The sequence below is a fragment of the Podarcis filfolensis genome (assembly GCF_964270895.1).
Source record: "Podarcis filfolensis genome assembly, chromosome: 10".
Lineage (NCBI taxonomy): Eukaryota > Metazoa > Chordata > Lepidosauria > Squamata > Lacertidae > Podarcis > Podarcis filfolensis.
In genome coordinates, this window is record NC_139612.1 from 8,577,252 (window position 1) to 8,589,270 (window position 12,019).

The following is a 12,019-nucleotide window of genomic DNA, read 5'->3' on the forward strand; positions in this document are numbered from 1 at the left end:
TTTTTTTTACTTCCTCCTTGCCTGAGCAGGAGCCCCATTTCTCCTTTAATTTTGCTTTTCTCAAAATTCGACGGCAAGTTTTAGCTGACGTACAGTGGTGCCTCGGAAGACGAAATCAATCCGTTCCGCGAGTCTCTTCGTCTTGCGGTTTTTTCGTCTTGCGAAGCACGGCTATTAGCGGATTAGCGGCTATTAACGGCTTAGCGGCTATTAACGGCTTAGCGGCTTAAAGAAAAAGGAAACAAACTCGCAAGAACTCGCAAGACGTTTCGTCTTGCGAAGCAAGCCCATAGGGAAAATCGTCTAGCGAAGCGATGCAAAAACCGAAAAACCCTTTCGTCTTGCGCGTTTTTCGTTTTGCGAGGCATCCGTCTTGCGGGGCACCACTGTATTCCAAAGCAGATAGAAGGCACTCGGTGCCACTGAGGCCACCTGAGTTTCAAGCGGCGGCAAAAGACCCAGAAGGGCTCCCAAGCTGCATATTCGCTCCTTTAGGGGGAGTTTAGTTGGGAATCAAAACAGCAGGCAACCTCCTACTCTTCCAGTTTGGGGAACCACCCACTAGCAGTGCCTCAGCCTTAATTGGACTGAGCTTTGCTTTGTTGGCTCTCATCCAGTCCATTACCATCATCATCATCATCACCAAACCTTTATTGGCTTCACATACAAACATTCAGAATAAATAGGCCAATGTGATCTCGTCGCCATTTCAACAGTACAGTCATTTGCCAAAGGGAAGAAGAGGCGAGCAATCTATTTCACCTCTGTGGGTCTCCAGCAAGGGCAGGATCCTGTAGCGTACTTCGGCGGCAAAAAATCAAATAGAGGAACTTAGCTACTGTCTTGGTGAGCTCCTGGTCTCTCCCCTGTAATAAGAAGCGTATGACCTCTGTCTCTGGTTTCCATGTTGGAATACATAGATGGTCTAGAAATTGTTGGCAGAGATCATCATACATTTTACATTTAAAGGCCATGTGAGCTAGAGTTTCCACCAGATGGGCATCGCATGGGCAGATCCTGTCCCCTTCTGCCATACCCATGAACCTACCCCAAAGGAGGTTAGAAGGATTAGAACCCAACCAGTAAAAAAGCCCTTCTTTTTTGCGGGTTAAACAAAAATTGTAAGTAATTAAGGTTAAATTCCTGCGCCCAAGAGAGTCAAAAATAAAGAGGGGAACATGTTCTTTCCGCAGCTGAGATTAGTTCCTGGCGATCTATGTCCCACAGCCTAGTTTTTTAACATGGCCTTGGTGGTTGCCAGTCCATTACGAAGGCAAGATTGTGGTATGCTCTAGGATCCTTTGCAGTGCCATGTGGGATGCTGACTCATATTGCTCCCAGCATTTTGCACAAGGACTTGGGATGCATGCGTTCATATCATGCATGCTACTTTGCTGGCATCTGTAAACATGGTAGCCAGGATTCTAATAACTGCAAGCGAAGTTCCACTCTTGGAACGGAGCTTTTCTGCTTTGTCTTTTCTTTGCTTACATCTGAAGGTTGGGAAACCATCTGGAATGATGTTTGACATGGCCGGGGGGGGGGGATTTCAGCTGTGTGAGTGGGAACTGTTGGCAATTGGAGATCCCACACCCCTCTCAGCAGTAATGGAAGCTATATTTTTCCAGGCTGGGCCTTTGGCCCATCTAGTCCAATATCTACACAAAGGATGGGGAACTCGTGGCCTTCTGGATTTTGTTCGACTCCAGTTCCCATCGTCCCTCACTATTGGCCATGCTGGCTGAGGCTGATGGGAGTTAAAGTCTAACAACATCTAGAGGACCACAAGTTCCCCTTCCCTGGTTTTCACTGACTGACAGTCCAGTTTAAACCTGGATGTGTAGATGCCAGGAATTGGACTGAGATGTTTTGCATGGCAAACTCATGCTGTGCACCTGAATTTTACATACTGTTGGGTTCAAGCCAGTGTTGACAACTGCTTGGCTGTTGTTGTTTGTGCAATCAAGACTTGGAGAAGCTGTTAATGGGTCCTACTTGCAACATTTATTTGTTGACTGGTCATGGGGCCATTGTGAATAAATAGCCTGTCCTGCAAATGCTGGCTGGTTGGAGTTGCCACAGCAGTGGATTATTATTATTATTATTATTATTATTATTATTATTATTATTATTATTATTTTAAAAAGAAGAGTGCTAATGGAAAACTGTTGCGAACCATGTTGAAGGTGGTAGGATGCAAAGTGCAGAGCAGATGCGAATTTTTTAATAGGAGCTTAAAACAAATGAAGGCATTTATTAATTGGGACAGTTAAAATTCATTTACTAAAATACTTTTCCTCAGCAAATAAAACCAGTATGTTTTGAGACTTTCCAAAGTTCTCTTCAAGTGTGGTCCTACTTCACTGACCTCATTAAAACAAGCATCTAAATAATCAGGACAGCAAATGGATTACATTGGGGGAATTTTCCTTGGTTAAAGATACGTTAGAGCTTTGAAGAAATCTGAGCTATCATAGTGGATGTGTTAGAAGCTTCCTAAAATTTACAAGCTGTATGACATCAAATTAAATTACTCCTGTACATGTGCCTGTGTCTGAAGGTTTGATGAATTAATTAAAACAACACGTTTTGGCCTTGTCCTGTTTTTGTTCAAGTTTTGAAAAGAAGACCGGTTTGGAAGCAATAAATTTGCTTTGTTACAGCTGTAGTTCAATCCAGCATTAAATAAACTGTGCTGTATTTACTTTGATGCTACAGTGTTTATTAATCACCAGGATAAAGCATGATAAAGGCTACTCGTGTTTGGTGAGGAGTGATCAATGATACAGGAGAAGCACCTCGGCTCGCCCTACTCTGTAATCCTGAAGCAATATGAAGCTGCTCACAGTTTTTGAAACTGAAAAGGTAAGTTTAGCCCTAGTACACTTATTGAGTGGACTGTGGAAAGGTAGCTCTTTACTGACCCCTAGCCAAGAATTGCACAGAGACAGCAGTTAAATCCTCTTTACTGAAATCAACGTAGTGATATATCGCAAATCACTCTGTGTGTATGTGTGTGCGTGTGTGTGCGCGCTATGCAAAAAATTGCAGTATGAGAAAACCGTGAAGCCAGTCATTGCTTCTCTCATGATTCCTTCTCCCTGTTGCTCTGTACCTTGGTAGTCAAACGCCTTGGTTGTCGAACAAATCGGCTCCTGAATGTAACAAACCCGGAAGTGAGTGTTCCGGTTTGTGAACGTTTTTTGGAAGCCGAACGTCCGACAGGGCTTCTGCAGCTTCTGATTGGCTGCAGGTGCTTACTGCAGCCAATCAGAAGCCGTGCTTTGATTTCCAAATGTTTTGGAAGTCGAACAGACTTCCGGAATGGATTCCATTCGACTTCCAAGGTACTACTGTACTATAAAATAACAGTTGTAACAATATGTTAAAGGTAAAAATGTATCCAGACAGAGGGCCTTCTCAGTAGCGGCGCCCACCCTGTGGAACGCCTTCCCATCAGATGTCAAGGAAATAAGCAGCTATCCTATTTTTAAAAGACATCTGAAGGCAGCCCTGTTTAGGGAAGTTTTTAATATTTAATGCTGTATTGTTTTTAACACTTGATTGGGAGCCGCCCAGAGTGGCTGAGGAAACTCTGCCAGGTGGGCGGGGTATAAATAATAAATTATTATTATTATATTATTATTATTTTAGATCCCTAATTAGTAGCAGTTTCCGGGACATTACCTGGTTCGCCTCTACAAAGTTACATCCTTATTTCAGACGCCATGCTATATCGATATTTCACGATGTTTAACTAGTAATATATCACGATATTGAAAGCCAGACGTCGCTCAGCCCCAACTTTCAGCCACAAATCTTTTGTGCAGCATAGCTGAGGTTCTTGTTAAGAACATTATATGTATGGGATGCATTGATAGCTCAGTTGGTAGAGCACGAGACACAAGTTGGACAAAAGATCCCTGTGTTGCAGGGGGTTGAATGAGGTGACTCTTGTGTTCCCTTCCAACTCTATGATTCTGTGGACTGATGATGCAAAGGAATGCTGGGGAGCCCCTAAGGAACACCCCCCAAGTGAAAACACTGAGAGCCAAGGGATTGGCAGTGGGTTCAGTGAGCAGGAAGACACTGTGGGAGAGAGCAGTCCAGAATCAGAGCCAGGAGAGGAGGTGAGAGCAGGAGACAAATGAAGCAGGCAACAACAACAACAACAACAACAACAACAACAACAACAACAACAACAACAACATATTATTTATACCCCACCCATCTGGCTGGGTTTCCCCAGTCACTTTGGGCGGCTTCCAGCAAAATATTAAAATACAATAATTCGTCAAATATTAAAAGCTTCCCTAAACAGGGCTGCTGTGATGGCCTGGGAATCCGATTCAGAGGCTGAACCGGAGGAACCCCAGCCTGCACAGGAGTCCCCGCCTCCAGGGCCGGCTGAACTGGGGCAGGGCCTTGGATCTGAAGCACCTGCACCTGTGCTGGATCCTCAGGAGCAGGCACCAGGTGAATCCTCTCTGGCTCCGGAGGTGATTGAAGACACAGTGCCTGCAGGTGTGCCTCTCCCAGCCCTGTCAGGGAAAGGTGAGTCTCCCCCTGGGTCCAGTAACCCTCCAGCCTCTCCTGAGCTGCAGAGGCTCAGGGCAGAGAGGCGGAGGGAACTGGTTTCTCCCAGGAGGAGTGCTCGCCTTAAGGCCAGGAGAGGTGGATCTCCTGGGGGCCGGGACCGCCCCTGGCCTCAGAGAAGATAAAGGCGAGTCAGCCCGGTCCCAGGTTGCGGGAGCAACGACATTGGAAACCTGTTTCTGCCAGCACCCTGACCTGTTCCTCGAGAGTTCCTGTCCTTGCCCTGCTCCTCGCCCTGGACCCCGCTTCGCCCGTGGAGGACCGTCTGCTGACCCTCGACTCAGGTCCTGGACCTCGCCCCACGGTAACCTCCCCCTGGGACCAGCACAGCTGCCTTCAGATGTCTTCTAAAAGTCAGATAGTTGTTTATTTCTTTGACATATGGGAGGGCGTTCCACAGGGCAGGCGCCACTACCGAGAAGGCCCTCTGCTGAAGAAGCCAGGGAGTCTCCCCCTCCTGCTGCGACCAGCTCCTCCGCTGGTCCCCCAGAACCTGAAGAGGCATGAAGAGGGTAGAGCAAAGACAGACAAGGTGAAAAAGTCTCATGTTGCTTGGGAAGGACCTGGGGGAGGAGGAGTCTTAGAGAGCAGTGGGAGCCAAGGGATTGGCAGTGGGTTCAGTGAGCAGGAAGACACTGTGGGAGAGAGCAGTCCAGAATCAGAGCCAGGAGAGGAGGTGAGAGCAGGAGACAGTCCTCGCAACTGTCTCATTGGGGCAAGGCCTACTGCGAAGGGTTGCTGTGATCCCTAGACCTAAGCTGTTTTTCCCCTTTGAATAAAGAGTTCATTGGTACCTCGTTATTGCTGGCCTGTTCCAGATTCCTGCCTTGACACATATTGGATATTTTCTGACCCTTTTCATGACATCGGCAACGTCACACAACTTGTCAGAAAAGAGCTCCCTTGTTCTAAAATGATTTCCTTCGTCCTTCAAACATTGGTGGACGTGCTATGGGGCATAAAAACAGAGTCCACCAGGAAAGTCTTTGGCAAGGGGAGAAAAATGGCTTGTGATCAGTGTCTGTGGTCACTTTCCTTTTTTAAAAATTGTTATCGTTCAGTTGCTATGCCACCGAAGAAAATGCAACTTTGCATTTTTGAAGTGCGCAAATGTTCTTTTAGAAGTGCACATCCCCCCCCCCCTAGAACTGCTTGCTTTGTGACTGGCACATTTTTAAAAGCCCTGTTGGGTTTGCTGTGTCCAATGCTTAATAGCGGCACGCCCAGAAATAAACCATTGCAAAAAGATACTCTGACAGGCTGATGCTACACAAAGCTGTCTTCAGGAAATGCACTTTCAGAGCAGGTGCTTACGATGCCTCATTAGACGCAGAAAATAAATCTGCTCCTTCTTGTAGAGGCTTGTCGGAAGCCAGGTGTTCACGCCAATTCTGCCCTTCCTAAGATGGATGCTGCAAATACAGTTTGCGAAGTGTGGAGATTACAGCAGGTATGCCTTGCTGGAAACCAACCTCACAGTGGGCCTGCACAAACAGGTGTGTGGCAGCCAGTTTATTTAAACAACAGAACCAGTTTAGAGGAAACATAGCTCCAGTTGCAAAAGGCCTGATCCGACAGGTCACATTCATGCTACATAGCAATTACTCATAAGTAGGGATGGAAGCTACGCTGGAGTAACCATTAAGCAATATAAGCACATCAAGGGGAGCACCACATAAATTTCCCATTGCTGGAATTACCATGGTGCAGCTGAACAAAAACAAACATTTTTTTATACAAATCTACAAAAACAAACATTATTTTCCATCTTACTGTAAGTTTGGTTTCAAAAAATAAAGTTTTATTTTACGGTTTATTATTGTTTGTATTTTGAATTAGATATATTTAGAGGCACCCAATTCTTTTAAGTGCCTCTAAAGGTCTTAATCCAGCCCTGAATGGAAGACCTTGTCTGTTTTGGTTCTCATTTTACTAAAATTAAATTGAGTTCTCTACATTTGGCAGCAATTTGCATTCTTTTTTTAAAAAAATCATCATGAAAATTCACCAGCATTATTGTGCGAATTTCTGCTAATAAACACATTTTTCATGCACAGTGGTACCTCAGGTTACATACGCTTCAGGTTACATACGCTTCAGGTTACAGACTCCGCTAACCCAGAAATAGTGCTTCAGGTTAAGCACTTTGCTTCAGGATGAGAACAGAAATTGTGCTCCGGCGGCGTGGCAGCAGCAGGAGGCCCCATTAGCTAAAGTGGTGCTTCAGGTTAAGAACAGTTTCGGGTTAAGTATGGACCTCCGGAACGAATTAAGTACTTAACCTGAGGTACCACTGTACACATTTTTGCAGGCAGTTTTCCCTAACATAATGCATTTTGTGCATTATTGTCGTCAATACATTCATTTTTATGCATACTTTCCCCCACAGTGGATGCATTTTTGTAAGCATGGTTTGGTTGGCATACCTGTGCCTCAGTTCACATATTGTTTTGGAAATTGCAAATTTTATAGATTCAGCTTCAAATGAGACCTGAATCGAATTTCTCCCCATTCCCTACCCATGAGTAAGGTTTCTTCCTCAAGTTAAGTCAGTAAGAGTAATAAGTGGGATATATCTACACAGCATTACAGTCATACCTCGGGTTACAGACACATCAGGTTGCATTTTTTGGGGTTACGGACGTGCTGAAACCCAGAAATACCAGAACGGGTTACTTCCAGGTTTCGGCGGTCAGGCATGTGCAGAAGCGCCGAATCTCAACCCGCGTGTGTTGCAGACACGGCGCTGCAGGTTGCAAACGTGCCTCCCACATGGATCACATTCACAATCCAAGCGTCCACTGTACGTTAAATGGAATGGAGATTGAAGCAAGCATCCCAAACTTTGTTTTGGTACAACTACTCATGTGGACACAACATGTTTACATGCAACAGGAGATGAAAGTGCTTCCATACCTTTGATGGTCATGGAGAAGGGGCAATTTCAGCAGGTGTACCTACTGAAATCCACTCTTCCCAATTTTCAAGGTTCACGAGGCCTGTCCTCTTTTGTATCTGGCCAACCTAATTGGGAAGCAAGTTCCTTGGGTCACTAAAAATTGGCCCAAATATTTTTATTTTAGGTACATATATCTCGCCTAATTTTGCAAAACAACAACCAAACCAAAACACTTAAGCCATATATTTCCCCATCTGCCAAACAAGTGTTCATCCATATTTTAAAACAAAAATCCAAGTATACAGAAAACCAAATGCCAGATTCTCTGAATCACCAAATGATCCCAGGCCAGGTTGCAAAAATATGTTTAAAATATTTTGTATTTTTAATGTTGCAAGCTGTCCTGTGACTCTGGATAAAGGTGGTATTCACAGTAAACTAATAAATAAAAAAAAGTATAACACAATTGACCTTCATATAAAATAAAAACCAAAAAAAAATGCAAGTGCTCTACTATGGTACGGTATTTTAATATTGCAAATTGTATTGTTATTGTATAATGATATAGTTAACTGAGGGGTTTGGGAGGAAGGGAGGGATATAATAAAATAAAATCATAAAAATAATTAATAATACCCAAAGCTCTTTCCCTGCAATGTACTGGTTTCCAATCTTGGATATAATCCTCTTAGCAGGTTAAAAACAAAAACAAAAAACTAACCTGTTCAGGGGAACCTGTATATCTCTAAGTGTTGCCAGACTCCAGCATGTCTAATGATCAGGGATGCAATACAGTGATATCTGGAGAGCCGCAGGTTGTCTATCCCTGAGGTAAATTTCGTAAGGCCTGACATAGTTCCATCATGGATAGGCCCGCCTTCCAAAAATTACCGTATTTTTCGCTCTATACGACACACTTTTTCTCCTCCAAAAATGAAGGGGAAATTTGTGTGGGTCCTGTGAAGCGAATGTAGGCTTTTGCTGAAGCCTGGAGAGCAAGAGGGGTCGGTGCGCACCAACCCCTCTCGCTCTCCAGGCTTCAGGAAGCTATCTGCAAGCCTTCAGAGCGCGGCGGGAGTTCCCGCCGGGCTCCCAAGGCTTGGGGATAGCAGCCTGCAGCCCAAAGCTGTTCTAGCTTCAGGATGGCTGCGTAAAGCCTCCACAGGGCAGCAGGGTGAAGGCACCCCACTGCCCTGCGGAGGCTTGAAAGGCTGTCCCCGAAGCCAAAACAGCGAGACGGGGCGCTGTGCAGCCCTCCGGCTTGCTGTTCTAGCTTTGGGGTGGCTGCGCAAAGCCTCCGCAGGGCAGCGGTGTGCCTTCACCCCACTGCCCTGCGGAGGCTACAAAGGATGTCCCCGAAGCCTCAAGCCTTTGGAGTGCACCTGCGCTCCAAAGGCTTCAGGGATCTTTGAGGCTGGCGGTGGGGGAAAGCCTTTGCGCTGTTCCCCGACCTGCTCTTGAACACATCTTGAACGCACCTTGTTTTAGAGGGGGAGAACAAGAAAAAAAATTTCCCCTGTTCTCCCCCTCCTATGGTCCGGTGCGTCCTATGTCCGGTGCGTCCTATTGAGCGAAAAATACGGTACCTCAGAGGTCCACAGTCACTAAACTTCCCCTCTGAGCATGAAGCTATAAACAATTCTGGCCCCTGTTTTAAATGTACCCACAACAGTCTCAGGAAACCAAGAGCAGCTTCCTTTAATCTAGAAGGAAATTTAATTGCAAATGTGTCAATAATGTGTTTCTACTGAAATGAGGCTGCATTTTAATGTTGTATTTTAATCTTATTTTTAAGTTGTATTTTAATCAGTTGTTATTATACCAGGTGTTAGCCACCCTGAGCCCGATCTTGGCTGGGGAGGACGGGGTATAAATAAAATTTATTATTATTATTATTATTATTATTATTATTATTATTATTATTAGTGGCTCTGTGTAGTCCTAGGCCTGCCAATCGGAGATTGTGAAAGTACCTGATCAGTCGACAATGGATTGTTGGGTTCTGAACAGGTGAAGGCTAATATAATTTTGGAAAGTGAGAAGGTGAATTTTCACATTTTTAAGCAAGTCAAGGAAGAGAGCTAAGATTTGGGCAGATCAACAGAAGGCCGTACTGGGTTTTGATGGGGCAGCGAAAAAGGTTGGTAGGTTTTAGGGGCAGGCAAGAGGGGATACGTGTGCAGGGTCAATAGGAGAAAAAATATTAAACCACCTGGCTTAGATTTCTGTGTTTGTTGAACAACAAACTGATACTGAACCTGAGGCAGAAATACTGATGCTGAACAAACTGATCAGCAAACCAAAATACTTGGCAACAGCTCTGTGTGAACTCTGGCATCCAAGTTCAGTAGGTAAGTAAAATATTCAGCCTCCTCCTAATCGTACATGCTAAGCACTTATCAGTTTAATCCTGCCATTTGAATCAAGGTTGATACAAGAACATTAAATCTGAAATCCTGAAGTTGTAGGACTGGTTGAGCCATGACTCCCAGGAAGCTCTGAGTTAATGCTCAAGTCAATTTGGGGCTGTGGTTTGGCCCTGGCTCACATGTTGCGATGCAATATGCTGAACACAGAGGAGATGACCTGTTGCACTTCTTTTTCTGTGTTAGGCATGAGCTAGTCACTCGCCTTGGTTTTGGCTATACTTAGGGGACACTTTTATGTAAGTGTTTTCCTGAGCCACACTTTTCAGTGTCAGAAGTAGGGATGGCCCTGTGTTGCCCCTTGGATTATATGTCTGCTGTAACAAGTCTAAGCTGCTTATGAACTGAGCCTCTAAGGGATAGAGCTGCCTCTTTGCTCACACATCAAAGGATATTAACCAGCTCAGTTCTGTAGTCACAAAATTATTAATTTGAAACCAAAGCTGCGTTTTCTAATGAGAGACGCACACCCGCTATGCGCATGCCGCTTGTGCTGCAACACGGTTCCCCGAGGCAACAAAGATTAAAACCTATTTTTTTGCCTTTTCAGTATTAAAAGAAAACTGCTGCTGTTCAATGTTCCTGAGCAGTGATAGGTAAAGGGACCCCTGACCATTAGGTCCAGTCGTGGCTGACTCTGGGGTTGCGGCGCTCATCTCGCTTTATTGGCCGGGGGAGCCAGCGTACAGCTTCCGGGTCATGTGGCCAGCATGACTAAGCCTCTTCTGGCAAACCAGAGCAGCGCACAGAAACGCCATTTACCTTCCTGCCGGAGCGGTACCTATTTATCTACTTGCACTTTGACGTGCTTTTGAACTGCTAGGTTGGCAGGAGCAGGGACCGAGCAACGGGAGCTCACCCCGTTGCGGGGATTCGAACCGCCGACCTTCTGATCATCAAGTCCTAGGCTCTGTGGTTTAACCCACAGCGTGATGTTATGTGCTTAAAATGGTAATGAAACAAGGCTGGGCTGCAAAAGGGACTTCAGTCAGAGTTGTCTCTTATGCTCAAACCCACATCCCAAACCAGGGACAAGTTTTTTCAACACACAGACACGCTGTGGTAATCTGTCATAAACTGGAGAACCACAATTGCAATCTCTTTTAATATGCATAGCATTTGCAGGGCTAATTGAATTTTGGGGAGCCATTTGTTTCGGCTCCAGTGTGAGTCCCATACATTCTATTTGCATGTGACTTGGGCTGCTGGATCATGCAATGGTTCTTTGTCCATATGGAATGCATCTTAGCTGCAGGCAATGGGCAGTGAATACAGATTACTGTTCACTGCAGGGTACCTTGAGGTGATGTGTGTGCAACCATTTTGTGAGGTGGTCATAAAGAGCAAACTTCTTGGTACATTCAAACTGGGTTGGAAATCCCAGGAAGCTAAGAGTGATGTCGTCCTCCATGACACTTAGCAGAACATTACTGAGGACCAGCTTAGCAGTTGGTTACATGCACATGGTGATAAGTTACCACTTGATAAACAACCATTTCCGTCATGTGAAGAGTGCGGGAGATTTGCAGTCAAATCTAACAATGCTAGTTAGTATGTGAAGGGGTTAAGAATCACAGAGTTCTAAATTCCTAGAGTAGGCTCTGTGATGTAAAGCTTGTTTCCTATCCTCCCCCAGCTCCCACTGAGGACAGAAAAAGACATGCCTTAACATAGCTCTCTGACTCAGATCTGAGGCTGCCTTGCCGTATATCAAGCATGTCCAACAGGTAGATCGTGATCTACCGGTAGATCACTGGACGTCTGCGGTAGATCACTGGTAGATCATTGGTTCCCCCCAAAGAAGCTGAACAACTGTGGCTCCTCTGAAAAAGCTCCCTGAAAAAAATAAACAACTTTGACCCGAACCCCAAAAAAGGGGGTAGATCACTGCCAGTTTTTAACTCTGTGAGTAGACCGCAGTCTCTTGGGAGTTGGCCACCCCTGCTGTACATTTTTCAACCTGCATGTTATCGTTGCTACTAAGGAAACTGCAAGTCTGGGATATAGTAACTGTAAGTAAAGCATTTTTAAACTTACCTTGCAGTCTGTGGTCTGTCTTATTGAGAAAGAGGGAAGAGGGTGCCAGCTTCCTTAAGGA